This window comes from Tupaia chinensis, unplaced genomic scaffold (genome assembly GCF_000334495.1).
Source record: "Tupaia chinensis unplaced genomic scaffold, TupChi_1.0 Scaffold144262_1, whole genome shotgun sequence".
Taxonomy (NCBI): Eukaryota; Metazoa; Chordata; class Mammalia; order Scandentia; family Tupaiidae; genus Tupaia; species Tupaia belangeri.
Window position 1 is genome coordinate 2,264,902 of NW_006204120.1, and position 18,380 is coordinate 2,283,281.

The window sequence follows — 18,380 nt, forward strand, 5'->3', positions numbered from 1 at the left end:
TATCTCAGCAACTGGTGGTGTTTTGTCATTGTTATTGCTGGTGTTTTTATTCAGAAACTAGAGGTTTCTCTATAATCTGACCATAGTATAGACACTTCACATTCCTGTTGAATGAGCTTTTTCTGTAACATTTGGTAGGAATTAGGTCTTCAGAGCCTGATAGAGAGATGGAAAGAGCAGCCTTCTCTACATGTGTCAATAGACCCTAAAAGCACAAAAGGCAAGGACTTGGTTCTTGGCGAATTTGAACTCAATAACTTTCTTCTCAATTACAAAAATAAGAGAATTTAAAAATGTAGTGGCTTCCTCCAGTGATTTCTCCTCCACCTATCCAAATGTGGTCTGTAATAAGCCATCTTTTGTTGAATTCTGGAATACTCATGTGCATCCTTTCTCTTTAATAATCTAGAACATCCAAGGGCAAGGATTGTAAGGCATACAGAAAACAGACCACTTGCAGATATTTTTCTACTGGACTAAATATCCAAAATGCCAGAAGTGCTAACATGTTAGACATTAGAGAAAAAGCTATATAAGAGAGAATAAAGTGACGGGTTAAATATAACACATATTTTATACAAAGTTTTACTGTGGTATAATTTAGATACCATAAAATTCATCTGCTTTAAGTGTACAGTTATTAATCAAACTGTTATTAATTTTAGTAAATTCATACAATTGTATTACCATCAATTCAATCCAGATTAAATGCATTTCCATCATCCCAGAAAATTTCTTCTTACCTGTTTGCATTTAATCCCTTGCTATGGTTTAGATGCCACCACAAAATTCATGTGTTCACATTTCCTTGTGATGGAATTAAGAGGATTAAAACCTAATTTGACTATGGTGATGAAAGATGGGATCTTTAGAAGGAAATTATGATTAAACGCATTAGGCCAGGTCCTCCATGATTAAAGCCTGGTGAATTTATAAGTAGAAGGAATAAGACAGAGATACATGGTCATAGAGGTACGGTTTCCTGTTTTCCACTACGCCATGATACAAGCAGAAGACTCTCACCAGGGGTAGTTCCTGGACCTTAAACCTCCAAACCATAAGCTGAATTAACCCCTATTCTTTTAAATTACCCATATTCAAGTAATTTTTTTGTTATTAGCCACAAAATGAATTAAAATATCCTCACTCTGAGTCTCAACTTCAGGGTAGAGTTTTGTCTCTTCTAAAAATCTCATATAAATTAAATCATATACTATGTAGGTTTTTTGTATCCAGTTTCTTTCACTTTGTATACTGTTTTTGAGTTACATCCATGTTATTACTTGTTTCTGTAGTTCATTCCTTTTCATTGCTAAGTAATATTCCACAACGTGAATGTATCACATTTTGTGTGTCTGTTTGGATTATTTATACTTTGGAGCTATTATGAATAATGTCCCTGGGTGCAGTAGGTGGTGTGGTAGTTAGGGCACTGAACTCCTATGATTCAAGTCCTGGAGGCTTGCTTTCTCACTTACTTTCTCTTTCTCTCTCTCTCTCTCTCTCTCTCTCTCTCTCTCTCTCTCTCTCTCTCTCTTTCTCTCTCTTGATTATCCTATAGCAAATTAAAAATAATAATTAATTAAATAATTTTTGAAATGCTCCTATGAATGTTCATGTACAAGCCTTTGTATAGATATGTGTCTTCATTTATCCTGAGGAAGCACCTAAAAGTAAAATTACTGGGTATTATTATGTTTAAGTTTTTGAGAAAACTGCCAAACTGTTTTCCAAAATGACTGTTTCCAAAATAGCAACTTTTTATTCTCATCAACAATGCATAAGGAGTCCAGTGTCTCCATATTCTCTCCAGTTCTTGGTATTGTCAGTCTTTTCAATTATGTACATTCTAGAAGGTATGGATTGGCATCTCACTGTGGCTTTATTTGCATTTCCCCAGTGATTAATAATGATAAGCATCTTTTTAACGTGTATTTTGTTTTGCTTTGTTTTTGCCTTCCACTTTGTTTTGTGTTTGTTTGTTTGTTTTGTTTGTTTGTTTGTTTTTGTCAGAAGCCACACGAACTCACCAAAGAGAGAATATACAGAAGGCACACCTCGAGAACCAGCAGTTAGCGTAATGGCTATGTCGCTGGACTCCCACATAGTCGACCACGGTTCACGTCCTGGACCTGGTGGCTTAAAACTCATGCCGAGCGTGTGTGCGTGCGTGCCCAAGATCCCAAGAGGAGAATGGAGGAGAAGGGATTGCGGCGTGACCATCCCCCCGGGGGGTGATTTCTTGCTTTCTGTCTCTATGTCTCTCTCTGTCTGTCTGGCGAGCGCAAGCGCCCTACAGTGAAAATCTCTCCAAAAAAAAAAAAGAAGGCACACCTCTATGGAGCATAATCACACCATGATCCTCTTTCCTCCACTTCTCCACCCCATTGGTATGTGGGACATTCAGGCACACTCACCTAGTATGTTTTTCAAGTTGCTAGGTCCAAGATTCTAACCACACAATTGGTCAAGTAGGACTCAGTTTCCTTAAACATTAGGACACAAGATTAATCCTCATGTATCTTATTTAATAAAATATTTCTTTAAATATGGTGCCCATTTTTATTGGATTGTTTTATTATTGAGTTACAAGAGTCCTTTATCTATTCTAGATATTAGTCTCTTATCAAAGATAAATGACTTGCAAATCTTTTCTCCCAATTATGTGTGGTTTATCTTTTCATTCTTCTAATAATATCAATCTAAGAGCAAATTTCTTAATTTTGATGAAGTCAACATTATTTTTCTTTAGTGAATCATGTTTTTGATGGCCTCTAAAAAACATATGTCTACCCCAAGTTTATAAAATTTTTTTCTCTAACAATTTCTGCTAGAAGTTTGTTTTAGCTCTTACATACAGATCTATGATGTATTCTGAGTTAACTTTTTCATCCTGTGTGAGGTAAGGATCTACGCATTCTACTGTTATTGCTGTTGTTTATGCATATGGATATCTAATTATTCTAGCATTATCTTTGCAAAGACTGTCCTTTCTTCTTCTGTACCCTTTTCAAAAATCAGTTAACCACAAATGTGGGAGCTTATTCCTAGGCTCTAATCTCTACTATTGTCCATCCTTTGGCAAATGCTATGTGTATTTATTCGTTGTAACTTTGTAATAAATTTTGAAATCAAATAGTGTATGTCCTCCAACTTTGTTCTCTTTCAAAATTATTTTGACAATTTTAGGTTCTTTGTATTTCCATATTAAGTTTTAGGGAGACCAAAAAAAAAACTTTTTAGACACTACAATTTTTTTTCTTAGGGGAAGAATTTTGTATTTCTTTCATATCTTTCCTCCAAAAGGTCAGAATCCAATCTGATTTTCTTTTTTTTTTTTTTTTTTTTTTTGAAGAGGTTTTTGCTATAGGGCGCATGCGCTCTCCAGAAAGACAGAGAGACAGAAAGCAAGAAATCACCCCCCAGGGGGAATGGCCTCGCCACATTCCCTTCTCCTCCAGTCTCCTCTCAGGATTTTGGGCACGCACACACATGCGCCCAGCGTGAGTTTAAGCCACCAGATCCGGGACTCGAACCGCGGTCGAATACATGGGAGTTCAGCGACATAGCCATTATGCCAACTGCTGGTCTCAGAATCCAATCTGATTTGACAATAGTTTAAAGTACACAAAGTTGTGCCTGGGGTACAATAGGCCCTGAAAAGTGTGAGCTCTCGTCTCCCTTCCACATCCCAGCCTGCATTTCCACTAGAAGTCGGAAGTTAGAACAGCGTAGGTTTAAAATCTGCCTCTGTCATTTACCAAGAGGGTGAATGTAGGTAAGTTAATTTCACTGAGCTTCATTTCTATATCTGTAAAACAGAAATAACTCTACCCCAAAGTGCTGTTATGACCGATAAATAGAATGTTCCAGGTACATAAAAAGGTTTAGTAAATATTTTATGGATGCATGAATAAATAAATGAAGAGTTGGTGATTATTCAAGCTTTAAGACAGAGTGAACCAATGACACTCCATGACTTTTGACTGAAGAAACATTTCTGAGAGAAGAATTCATTTCCTGGTTTCCACACACATTCCTGGTAAGAAATTAACCTCCCAGTCTCTGCCTACCTCTGGGTATGGGTAGAAAGTTCTCCTCTTGACATAATCCTGGTTAAGACTGTCGGAATTCAGGGATCTTCTCTTTTTTGTGTTCTGTATAATGATATGACAGCTTAATATTTTCTTTAGCCCTGAGCAAAAGAGAGAATGCTCTTTTGTTCCTTAAGTTGCTGGATTTAGCAAATAAAAATTCAGAATGCCCAGTTAACTTTGAATTTCACATACATAGTTTTTCCATTTTTTAGTATAAGTTTATCCTGTGTAATAGTGGGGATATACTTTTAAAATTTGTCATCATTTTCTGAAATTCCAGTCTAACTGCATGTCCTGTGTTTTATTTGTCCTAAGTCTTAGAGAGCCTTACATAATGTAAATACACTTAAAACAACAATAAATGTAGTAAAGAGATACAGGCACACCCAGGCTTTTGTCAAGTATCTGGTGTTCATCAGTGGCATGGCATAACCTGTAACCCGAAACATTCTCTTTCATAACTAAAACATTCTCAGTGCTGACATTGTTCAGGCCCAAGAGAATCACTTGTCCATCCCTCTCTCTTTTTTTTTTTTTTTTTTTTTTTTCCTTGAAATAAAAGATATTCAAAGGTCATGAAGGTTCATGGGTTGGAGCACTTCCAAGGTCTAGTGCTTCAAAGTGCTAGGGATTTTTGAGTGACAAAAACATTAAGGTAAAAGCAAATTAATTAACTAATTTTATTCACCATACCAAGACCTTCCTTTCAGATAGCATGGGTGACATGGGCTCCTGCAAAATTAAATAGTGGTTCAGAGTGGTGCCAGATGACCCACCTGTGCTCAACTGCTTGATTCAGCTGATATCAGTAAGTAGGGGGAGCCGTCGCAATGTGTGGCTGAAAAATATGTTGCAATATTAAACAACTCTATTACTCTTAAATGTGTATGTTTGTAAGTATACACATGGCATGCATAAAACATCATAGCTCTTTATGTTGGCAACTAAATATCCATTTAATACTAGAAATGTAAATAAGCTTATGAGATATTTCATTCAATTCAAATATTTGAAAAATTAAATGAAAAATTCAGCTTGATTTTTCCCCCTTCTTTATTCATGGTAAGGTGCATGTGTATGCATATGATAGAGAGAGATGAGCACTTTCCACGGAGTTTGGTCATGCTACGATCCCCTTCCTTGAGTTATCCAGTCTATCAGCTAGTGGGCACGCATGAGCACACCCAGCATGTTTCAGGGTGACCAGGTCAGGGATTCGAACTGCAGCGTTGCCATGTGGGATCCTGCTTCCCTGAGCAGTGCATTAGCACTATACCACAGAGCCAGCCTTTCGGCTCTGTGAAGTCATTTTGATTTAAAAGTCTAGTGTTTATTAACGAGCCTATACCTTGTCTTTTAATTTTAAAAAGGTAATTCAACCATGTTAGGAAAAAATATCTATTTGAAAATGTTGATAAATACTATAAATTAATTTTCACATTTAATTTGTTTTGTTTTGGATTTTTTTTTGAGAGAGAGATATTTGCTATAGGACGTGTGTGTTCACCAGAGAGACAAAGATAGACAGACAGAAAGTGAGAAATCTCCCTCCTGGTGGATGGTTGCACCACAATCCCTTCTCTTCCATTCTCCTCTCGGAGTGTGCCCAACACACGTGTGCCCAACATGAGTTTCAAGACGCCAGGTCCAGGACTTGAACCACAGTGAATCACATGGGAGTCCAGTGCCTTAGCCACTATGCCACCTGCTGGCCCCCATTAATTTGTTTTTTAAATAAAAATGTATTTTCACTTTGTTACCTTTAAATAATCACAATGTATTTTTAGTTCTTTAAATCATTATCAAGTGAGCATAAATGATGTGAAAATCTTGAATACAATAACATAATTAGCAATGAGCTGAAATAAGGCAAGAAAAATAAAACATATGTGATAATTATATAATAATTAATCATTATCTAGGCCTCTATTATTTATCCAAACATTGCCAACTCATCAAAAGATCACCTAGGCAGGTAAATTGTAATTAAATTTAGTCATCTATGATATTTTGCCAACTATTAGTCAAGCAAAAACTATAGCTTAACATGTATTTTTAAAATGTTATTGCTGTTTTTTCACAGTAGCAAGAAATATTTTATTCATCATAGATGAATTTTTTAAAATTAGTAAATTTTCAGTGTTTAAATATGCTTGCTGTCACTGTCCTTTGGAACTCTTGCTCTGGGCCAGCAGCTATGAGCACTCCCTATAACCCAGGTGAGGAAGGGCAGGTCACTAAAGGGAGAGAAAGACCACCATGTTATTGTGAAAGTCATTTGTTCCCTTATGGGACCAAAGCACTCTCAAGACCCTGCTTTAGAGGCAAACTCAAGGTGATGAGCATTGGGGCTGAGAGCAAATGCAGAATCCCAGGGATAGGACCATTAGAGTCCTGGGATGCTCAAAAAGTCAGGCCTTCCTGAGATGGGGCCAGGAATCTCTCCCAGGAATAGAATTAGGGGGATATGTGTACAGGACACACTACAAATGAGGATAGTGTGGTCCTGCACGTGTAGAAATCTTGGCCAAGGATGTGCCCACAGCCATAAGAAGAGAAGTGATTGGAAGAATGGGTGGGAGGCCAGGAAGAACCACTTAAACTATGTAACAGGATTGCATAAAAGAGCAGACTTTCTAGTGATAAGGTTCAAATGAGGTTTTACATAATTGACTAGCTAGCTTTGACAGGCTCCGTATTACCTGATGATGACAACACTGTCTTCGACACCCTCAATGGCCCGCTTCTGCAGCTAACATGTGGTAATAGCCCTTTCTTGGGTGATACCCTTCACATCCAGCAGGAAGCCCAAGTACCTCATCCTGTAACTGGAGCTCTCCCTGCCCTGTCCTTCCCTGCCCTCCACACCAACCTCTGCAGCTTCATCTGCCTTCCCCTAACCCTTCGCAGTGAACCCTTAACTCTGCAGTTACACTGGAGGGCTCACGCACACTGTTCCTCGCCCCTTCCCTCCCACCCCTCTTCCTATTACTTTTTCTGTTTCTCCTGGCCTCCCAGAGTGGGAGAAGGCCTTCCCTGGGCTTATATCACATAGAATGGACTTGGCCCCAGTGGTCATCCTTTAGAGTGAAACAGATAACACATTGAAGAATCTCTCCTCAGGAAACTGGGAGTGTTTGAGGTTCAAGGACCCTTTCATCTGTTATTTCCCACATCTGTCTTTGTGCATGGCACATAATCTATACTCAATAAATGTCTTTTGCTTGAATTGAACATAACCTCACTTGATCTCACAAAATCACATAGAAATTGACATATTATTATCTTATTTATGTACATAAATTAAGCTCCCAAACTAAAATCTCAATGTTAAGTCTTCTGGCTTCTATGGTCATACATACATAAGATTTTCTACTAAATTGTGACTTTCCCATTAAATGGTGCTTTTTTAAAAAAATTTTTTAGAGGTTTTTGCTATAGGGTGCATGTGCTCACCAAAAAGACAGAGAGAGACAGAAAGCAAGAAATCACCCCCAAAAGGGGATGACCACACCGCAATTCCTTCTTCTCCATTCTCTGCTCAGGATCTTGGGCACACACACACACACACACACACCCGACGTGAGTTTAATCCAATGGGTCCAGGACTCAAACCACAGTCAACTACATGAGAGTCCAGCGACATAGCCATTACACCAACTTCTGGTCCCCATTAAATGGTGCTTGTTAAAAAGGTGGTTTCAATAGCTGCAAATTCTTTTTGAAGAACAGAGGATACAGCTGGTTCTCACCTTTGAAACTATAGAACAATAACTAGACACTTTGGGAAATTTCTGACGCCAACAAGAATGTTTTTGAACCTTCCCTTTGCATAAAATTAAGTTAGTATCCTTAGTTGGGAAATAATTACATAGTACAGAACACTCAGCCCACAAGAGTCTTTTTTTTTTTAAATCAACCATTACAGGAAGTTGGTTTTCACCCAAGTAACTGCTGCAAAATATTTATCCAGGTAAGAGAAACATTCTGCAGCCAATCAGAAGTATTTCTGTTGTGTGACTTCACCTCCCTCATTACCATTTACTACACCAGCCATGTAATTACTTTCAGGATAGAACACATCCTGTTTCTGCTTGCTTAAATTCTCTGACTGACATTTTCTCCAACTTTCCAAAACTGGGATGAGAAGTTTCGGTAAGATGGGTAACGAGGAGGCCTAACTTTTTCAGCTCAAACCCTGCCTCATAACATACTGGAGTACAGCCAAACAAGGCTACCACTGAGGAGCTAGCCACACACCTTGGCTGGGGCTGACCCTCAGTCCTCAGGAAATAATCACAGGGATGGGCCAGGAGACAACCAAGGAAGTAGGTGGCTCCAACCAGGGCATACTAAATAATGCCCTGAGGTTCACACAGGTGCACCTTCCTCTCCCCAGGAGGCAACCAGAACACCAGTCAACAACTGCCAACCTAGTAAGGTGGAGTCTTAGCAGTGATGATCATCAAAACCTCTGATAAGCTGATTTTTAATCCATTGGCACAACATAATGAGTAGAAAATGATTGAGAAGTTTTCAAGGATCAGCCTCGAATACCAGTTCTTTTTGTATTGACATGACTTCAGGTTAGTCACTCAACTCACCAAGCTTGTTTCTCCATTTGTACCATAGGGATAAGAGCATTTACCTCACAGCTATTGTGAAGATTAAATAATACAGGCTATGTAAAAGGAAGAGCACAATTGTCAGCACAGATCTGTCTGTCCCCAAGCATTAGTTTTACTCCCCTCTTTTCCTCTCTGTCCCTGTGAGCTGTAGACAGGGATTATAATGATCTGCTCATGGAATTGCCGCTCAATTATCATGAAGGAACCATGAAGACTGACAATCACAAAAGCAGGAGCTGCAAATCCAGGTTCCTCTGAGGGTCAGAAAGGGGATGGCAATCAATACACCCAATAGGTGTGCATGGGGTTATGACAAGGGAGAGATATGCCCGATCCAGAGGGACCTTTTGGGATTATCTTAAATATATATGTTATGTGAACTTCAGTTTTTTCAAGAGGATTGAGAAACTGAAGTATTCATTTGAGAGTTTTCGGTTTTTAAAAAATGAATCAAACTAGATTAAAAATGAATAATTTACCAATCGAATCAAACACAGTACTACAAGCCAGCAGTTTGCAAGTTCAATACAAGGTAAAAATGCAAATGGTACAACACATCACACAGTGGACTGAACTTGGGAGCCAACGCAGACTTGTGTTATTTACTGCAATCTGGAATCCATCTGTAAACCAGTTATTACCACGGATAGCTGACATTTAATGAGCTCTTACTGTGTGTCCACAACACCTTATCAGCTCCAAACAATCCTATAGGGTTATGAGCACCATTTTGCAGATGAGAAAAGACAGCTGAGAGATACCTTTTTCAGGATCATCTATGTTTTAAGAGGTAGGGCTGAAATCATCTATCCTTAACACCACACAACACTTTTTTCCCCCATAGGATTTTTTTTTATTTACCTTTTATTAATACATTCAATCACATTATTTAGCTTACAAGGTGATCATTTCAATATGTGAACATTTCTCCCCAGTCCAGTTGATCAAAATATAACAACACTAACACCACAGAACACTTAATGCTTAGGTGAACTTGAAGAGTCGTGGAAAGTGGCTTGGGGAGAATCTTGGTTAACAAGTTATTGCTGCCATGTCTACTTGGCATAGATACCCAAAAGTGATACCCAAGTGTGTTGCTCCTAACCTGAAGCAGAACATTTTCTGCCAAAGGATTTGGGCTGTAGGCGTTTTCCTACTCTGCATACTTACTCAGAAGCATGGCTTTAAATGTGCCCCAACCAATGAACAGAGAGAAGCCTGCACTTAAGAAAATTGGGGTCAATATTTGTTATGGCCCTTGCAGTCCTGCAAACTAACAGGATGTGGGCATGGAGACAGTCATCAGCCAGGGAGCGTGACACATCTCCCATACCACAGCTGGCCGCACCCTGGCCTGCCCACCACTCCTGTCTTCTTCAGACACAGAAGAATAGAGCCAAATGGAGGATTCATCCTGAGAGGCTGAGACCTGTGGTGCTGTAGGCATCATCCATCTTCTGATGAGCCTTAACATGTTCTGGAAATAAAATGTCTCCAGTAAAAAACCAGCGCTACTGTTTCCCACTCATCCCACTGGCAAAATTTGAAAAGTTTGACATTATCAAGTGCTGTTAAAGATGGCGGGGGCAGGGGCGTACCAGTAGTTAGTATAATGGCTATGTCACTGGACTCCCATGTAGTCGACCACGGTTCGCGTCCAGGACCTGATGGCTTAAAACTCATGCCAGGTGTGTGTGCGTGTGTGCCCAACATCCCAAGAGGAGAACGGAGGAGAAGGGATTGTGGTGTGGCCATCCCCCCTGGGGGAGTGATTTCTCGCTTTCTGTCTCTCTGTGTCTCTCTGTCTCTCTGGCAAGCGCACGCACCCTATAATAGCAAAATCCTCTCAAGAAAAAAAAAAGATGTAGGGGGAATGTAAATTCTTGTTTACTGCTAGTGAGAATATAAATTGATTCAAACATTGGAAAACATTTGATATATTGAAAACACAACAGCCTATGACCCAGTAATACCATTTCCAGGGATATAACCCTGGAGAAAATGTCCCTCTAGGTCTCTTTCTGGTGAGTGCACACACCCCTTTGGGAAATTTTTTTAAAAGAAAAAAAAAATAAAAGAGGTGTTTACAAAATGGTTTACTATGACATTCTATGACACAGCTGAAAACTGGAGAATTAATACATTTTGTGGCATATTCACACTAGGAAACACTTATACAGAAGTGAATTAGCTAGATTCTTATAAATCAACACAGTTACATCTGAAGAACATAATGTGAATGGAAAAAAAGAAAGTGATAGGATAATAAAAATAGATATTGTCGTCCCCGAGAATATTTTTAAAATACACAACTGAGGCCAGCCCATGGCCTTATGGTTAAGGCAGCTGGATTCTACATAGCCTACCGTATGGTTTGAGCCCCATACCCAGCAGCTTGAAAATCAAATTGAGCACATGTGTGTGCATGCCCAAAATCTCAAAAGGAGGGAGAGATGGGGAAGAAGAGACTGCGGCATGACCATTTGCCACAGGGGATGATTTCTCCCTCTTCATCCCTCTCTGTGTCTCTCTGTCTTTAGCAAACGCACACACCCTCTGGCAATTTTTAAAAAATACACTATTATTATATGATACACAGAACAACTAAGAGATTTGAATAGGAAGAGGCTCGTTACATTCAAGTGGCAGCCACCTCAAAGGAAAAAAAGGATGGAAAGGACCTGGCAAAGGGAACAAAAGGGACCTCGACTTTGTCTACAGCAAGAAAGGTTAAACTCGCAGTCCTCTGGCAGGTGGGCAGGGTGTTTGTCATGATCTCTGTGGCTTCTGCACTTACAGACTTTTCTCTGAAGTATAAAGGAGAATGGTATCATGAGCAGGCACCGCTGAGAAGCATTTCCCCTCGCCCTCACTGTGCCATCTCCTGACTCTGGCGCAGGTAGCCCCCTCGTCACTGAGGGCAGTGTGTACACGCCTGTCTTCAGGGACCTGAGCTCATTGGTCTTGGGGGTCAGTGAGCCCGCAGAAAGCAAATGGGACTCATGATTTTAAAAAGAGAGTCTAGCTAGGACCTAAAACATTGCCAGCCAGAAGTTTCTTAACCTTAAAATACAGTCAGAGAGTTAAACTTCCTGATAGGTCAGTATACATTAAAATGGCAAAATAGGCTTTGGAATCAGACAGACCTGGACTTAAATTCCACATCATTCACTTGCTAGTTTTGAATCGTTTGGGAGAGTGATTTATCTGCATCTTAAGCTCTTGACCCATAAAATGTGGAAAGGAGTCCTGTCCTCATAGGTCTGTTTTAAGAACTGAATAAATGAATTGGTTCTTATTCACTTCTCAGGTCGAATGGACACTAATAAACATAACTATGCTATTGATTCTAAGTCACACAGGTTTTTTCCATTTAAAAATTTCTGAAAGAAGGCCCTACTCACAATCAATAATACCAATAACAATCATCAATAATAATGAGGTTGGGTTTTTTTCTTATTTCTTACAATGGATGGCACAAAGATAAATTTTAAAATTAATGGGGTTTATATTCTGTTAATAGAGTAATTCTGACCTTTCTGTTTCACATAGTAACCATGTGGAAGTAGAGACAAGTCAGTAACATTATTAGCCTCTTACCTAATTCATATTGCTAACCCTAAGAAATGTGCTTGTAAGGATTTGCCTCATTCTGACCAGTCATACCACCCTCCCCAGGAAAACATAAATAGTCCCTCCACACTGTAAGCTTTGGCTCTAGACAGGAAGTATCATTGAAATCAATTAATTCGATTAATTAAATCGTCAACATGGTTTTTGGTTCTCCTGAAGGACAGCTGGGAGGGGAGAGAGGCATAGCAAAGAAAATATGAAGTGCACAATAACAGACTATAAACAAGCTCCAAGCTCTTCTTCAGCGCTGGGTTTTTGGTTTTTTTAAGAGAGAGAGATGTTTGCTATAGAGTGCATGTGCTCACTGGAGAGACAGACAGCAAGAAATCACCCCTGGGGGATGGCCACATCGCAATCTTTTCTCCTCTCAGGATCTTGAGCACACACACACACACACACACACACACACACACACACACACACACACACGAGACATATGCGTGCCCAACATGAGTTTTAAGCTGCTGGGTCTGAGACTTGAACCACTGCTGACTATGTGGGACTCCAGCAACATAACCATTATGCCATCTGCTGGTCCCCAGAGCTGGTTTCTTAATAAACCACAGAAGTATTTGTTAAACACTTCTGAGAAATGCAGAAAAGTTCGGACAACTTTTAGAGCATTAAAAAAAATGCAGGGCCAGCCTGTGGGGTGGTAGTAAAGCAGCCTGATCCTACACAGCCATCCGAGCAGTTCAAGTCCCAGACATGGAGGCTTAAAACATGCTTGGGTGCATGTGTATGCTTGCCTAAAATCCAGAAAGGAGAGAGAAATAAGAGAGAAGCACAACTATGCTCCAAGGGGGGTACTTTTTCATTTTCTCTCTCTCTCTCTCTATCTCTCTCTCTATCTCTCTCTCTCTCTCTCTCCAATGAGCATACATGCCTGCCATCATTTTTTTTTTTTTTTCAAAAGAATGGGCCAACAAGTGGTGTGATGTTTAAGGTCCTGGATTCCCACACTGGTTTGAGTCCTGGTCCCAGAAGCTTGAAAGTCACACCAGGTGCGTATGCATGCAGGCCCCAAAATCCCGAGAGGATAATGGAGGACAGAAGATTGTGGCATGGCAGTCCTCCCTGGTGGGGGGTGGTAATTTCTCACTTTCCCTCTCTTTGCCTCTGTCTGTCTCTCACCAGCAAGCAAACCCCCCAAGAAAAAAGTAAAAAGAAAAGAAAAAAAGTAATAGGAAAATAAGAAACGGATTTCAGGAAACACATAATAAGAATGTGTTATGCTTTATATTTTTCAAATATTTTTTGCCTGTTTTATCTAATGTGATCATCATGGCAACTTTATGATTAAGAGAATAAATATTATCCTCATTTTGCAAAATAAGATCTGGAAATAGTACTTTGTTAAATCACGTGACTAGTAGAAATAAGACTAGAACTCCTGTTTACATTCCCAATCTAACTTTCTTTTCAGTCTAAGAGCAACCAAGAAGAAACTACTTATAAAGATTGTATTCTGTGATCTCTTACAATGGGCCTGTGTGCCAAATATTTTATTAGTTTCTTGATTTGCTGACCACCTTTTCAAACTTCAAGCACCAGTCCTGAATTACTCTTCATGTTCTTTCAATTTATGAACCCCATAAAATTATTTCTTTTAAAAAATCTGACAATCTGTTGTGACAGCAAAAGCCAATGTATTCACTCTCGTCATATCTCAGCTTGGCAATTGGCCCGTGTCTTCTGGCATGTTCTGATGAAATTACTGCTCAACGTACAGTAGCCTTCTTTACAGCCCTAAGTGAATTTCCCTGCCCCATTAGTCTGTATTTTCATCTATCCAAGATGTCAACTTGATATCTTATTTCTCATTCTGCCTAACTTGCTAGTAACACAATCTGTGCAAGAGCACATCAAAATGGAAATTGCTCCTAGAAAATGTGGTCATAAACACGTGTCAAGTTTATCATGTGGTAGCTTTTCTTTATACAATTCAGATAGGATTAGGGTATATGTAATCAAAAATATATACATATCTTTATTTTCTAATAAAGAAAATGAGATTCCCAGAGCTCTTTAGTGATTTTAACAAGCTAGTTTTTCTGGCCTACTGCTGGTCATTCATGCATTAGTTTTATGTACAAAGATGACACAAGAGGATTAACTTGTATTCTGTGGAAACTCCAGTCAAATAATGGTTAACAATAATGACTACCTTTCACTGAAAGCACCAAATGTGACACATCACTCAAAGAGATTAAGTATTAAGCTGGTTTCACAAGTAATAAAGTCAAGGTTTAGGGACATTAAATAACTTGCTTTCAGTCACCCAGTTAATAAGTGAAAAGTCAAAATTTGAACTCAAAGCCTATGCCCTTACTCTGATGTAAGAGTTAATTAGACATGAACTTTTATCTCTAAAAAGGGAGTTGAAGATTTAGGAACCGGGAATTTTTATTTAATGTAGATAAACACTTGAAATATCTCACTGTATTTGCGTTTTCATATATCCCGTCAACTGATACTATTTTCTTTCTTTTTTTTTTTTATTTTTTTTTGGAAAAGTTTTTGCTATAGGGCGCATGCGCTCGCCAGACAGACAGAGAGAGAGACAGAGAGACAGAAAGCGAGAAATCACCCCCGGGGGGATGGCCATGCCACAGTCCCTTCTCCTCCACTGTCCTCTTGGGATCTTGGGCATGCACGCACACACGCCCGGTGTGAGTTTAAGCCACCGGATCCGGGACTCGAACCGCGGTTGACTACATGGGAGTCCAGCGACATAGCCATTACACTAACTGCTGGTCCCTATCATTTTCTTTTATTCTGGTTGGTCCCAAGGATAAATGGCAAGAAATAGTAGATATGGAATCTGTCCTCTCGGAGTTTATAGCACAGAGAGGACATTAGGTCTTATTAAATGGCCATATGAATAAATATAAAGCTACACTTTAATATCTTACATGACATTTAATTCTATGCAGGAGGTATGTGGCACATATTCAGGGGAATCTGACTAAGTCTTGGAGTCTGAGCTTTCAAATAGAAAATGTTGAGATTCATAACCCATGAAGTACATCACTCGTTAGTGTAATAATTAGGATCTCGGCCTGAGTCTGGTGGTCAGGGCTTTGGAACTGAATCTAGCACGTCACCTACTGACTCGGTCTCTCAGTAATCAAACCAAAAGACATTGTCTCCAGTTTAGCCATTGTCTTTCAGCTAAACTCAACTATTTTTGCTGCTGTTTTAGTCATGGAGGACAGTGGGGGGAGCAGAGCCAAGGATGATGGTGGGCACCTAAGCACAGGTAACTAAGAACCGAGGACTGGCGTCCACCAGCAGAGACAGAAATGAACAGAAGTAAAAGTTTGGGGAAAATTGTATTACAATGGTATAGTCCATTTTAGAAAGAGAATAAAGGGCTGGTAAAATACATAAGCATAAATACCTTATGGATTGGCTAGGGGAGAAAGATGAGAATGAAACGTGAAACTGGGAGTAAGGTTAAATTTATCTGCATACAGTAATAGTTCTTTACCTAGTCATCCTCATTTCTCCTGGTGTTTACATGCATACTAAACAGAGTGTTTAAGAGGCAAGGCCAAAGTAATAACGTTGAGGTAGGATTCAGACCAGGTAAGCAGGCACCCAAGGCCCTGTTCCTAACCACTCTAATGCCTCCCTACATATTACTACCAGTTATAACTCTCAGACATCCCATTCCACACTTACTCCTCATGCCAACCCTATAGAAAAAGCATTGTTATGCTCATTCATACAAATGAGAACACAAAGGTCTGCCCAGGTCACAGAGTTCTAGAACCCAAATCCACGACTCTGTTTCCAAATTTAGTGTTCTTTCCATTCTGCCACAAAAGCTCAAGAGCACCTGCTTCAGACAGTGTGACTGGAAAAGACAGAATTTCCAGAAGCATTCATGGAAAAAAAAGGGAAGATAGACATAAAAAAAAAAGCAAATAATAATAATAAATCAACCCAGAGAGACAAAAACAGATACATACTCTTCTAAGAACAATCTCATCACATCCTGACTGACTGCCTGCCTGCTATGGCACAGACAAATTAGTTGTTTGGTAAACATTTGCCAAAGAGCGGGTGCAAGATAACTACCGAGAATAATGTCTGAGTCTTGTCCTCGATGTACCTGTACTCCTATTAGGGAGTGTCAGACCTTAAACACAGGTAAGAACTTTCTAAGGCAAGGTAAGGTCTCTGCTAGATGAGTGACTCAGAAAAAGAGCTGCAGAAATTCGAGGAGGAACTGTTACAGGCTGAATCATCAAAACTGGCTTCATGAGGGAGAAGACTGAAGATGATTATTCTACTAAGAGAATCACTTGCGTTCTTACTGTTCTGTTTATTTTAAATAAATAAATACATGTGTGTGTATACACACACACACACACACACACACACATTATCTTGATCCTTTCTGGACCAAGATGGTAGAAAACATTTAGATTTCCTCTCCCATTCTTCAAAAGCATAAAAGACAATGACCAACCCTCTAACCATAACATTGAGACAAATACTTCAATGGCCTCTTACAGAGTTCAAAAGTGCTTTGAATGAGCCCAAGGGACCACATTCCAAATATTGGACAAAGCTAAATATTATATATATTATTTCCTCTTGAGGAAATAATATCCCTTTTAGAAATTAGCATGCCATGGGGCCAGCAGGTGATGTGGTGGTTAAGTGTGCTGGACTCCCATATGGTCAACCCCAGTTCAAGTCCCACAACTGGCAGCTTATTTTCTCACTTTCTCTCTCCCTGTCCCCTAATCAAAATTAAAATAAATTTAAAAAGTTAAATAAAATAATCCTTTTTTTTTTTTGGAGAGGTTTTCGCTATAGGGTGCGTGCGCTCGCCAGACAGACAGAGAGAAACATAGAGACAGAAAGCGAGAAATCACCCCCCAGAGGGGATGGTCACGCTGCAATCCCTTCTCCATTCTCCTCTCAGGATCTTGGGCACACATGCACACGTGCCCGGCGTGAATTTTAAGTCACCGGGTCCGGGACTTGAACCACGGTCGCCTACGTGGGAGTCCAGCAACATAGCCATTATGCTAATTGCTGGTTCCCAATAAAATAATTCTTAAAAAAATAAAAAAGAAAGAAATCAGCACACCCTCCCTGTAGGTTAAAGAAATATTAGCCCCTGTGATTTCTGTTTCCTATGAAGAAACTAACCTATTATGGACAACTGTTAAACTGGTTCCTAGCCACTGTAAAGAAATCACAAAACACTGATTTATAACCAGGAACCCTGGGATTTTAAATCTCTTATCTACAAATCTAGCCATGTCAAAATACATGACTGAAATAAAGGCCAGAAGTTTTACAAGTTCCTTTCCTCTTGATGTAGAATCTCTTTTCTGCTGTTGAATGGGATTTGCATACATTATTGAGTCCATTAAAGGGAATTACATGAGGTAACAAAAACAGGCTAATCAGTAAAGACAGAAAATAGAGGCTACCCAGAGCAAGGCAAGAGGCTCTAGGAGTCACTTCTTAGTGCGTACAAAGGTTCAATTTGGAATTATGGAGAGGTTCTGGAAATAGTTGTGGATGATGGTTACACAACTATGTAAATGTACTTAATGCCACAGAGCCATCTGCTTAAAGCTGGTTAGAATAGTGTGTTTTGTGTTGCATATATTTTACAACAATTTAAAAAGAAAAAAAAAAAAGGAATTCGTTTCAAAACCAGTTAGTAGAATCATCTCCCAAGAACTATAACACAGGACACCTGACACAGTTTTATGATAGTTTTATGACTAGATTTTAGTGCACTTTTTAAAGATGCCGTAAAGGACAAAGAGAAAAGAAGGCTTTTGAAGTGTACAAAATGAAGAATAGTCAAAGCTGTCTGCTAAGAGTCATAGCAAGAGACCAAATGAGCCATAGTTATTTCCTGGATTATTTAAAGAACAACTCAGGGGGCCAGCAGGAGGTGTAGTGGTTAAAGGCTCAGGGGTCCCACATGGCCAAGTGCAGTTCGAGTCTCAGACCTTGCAACTTGCTTTCTCACTCTACCTTT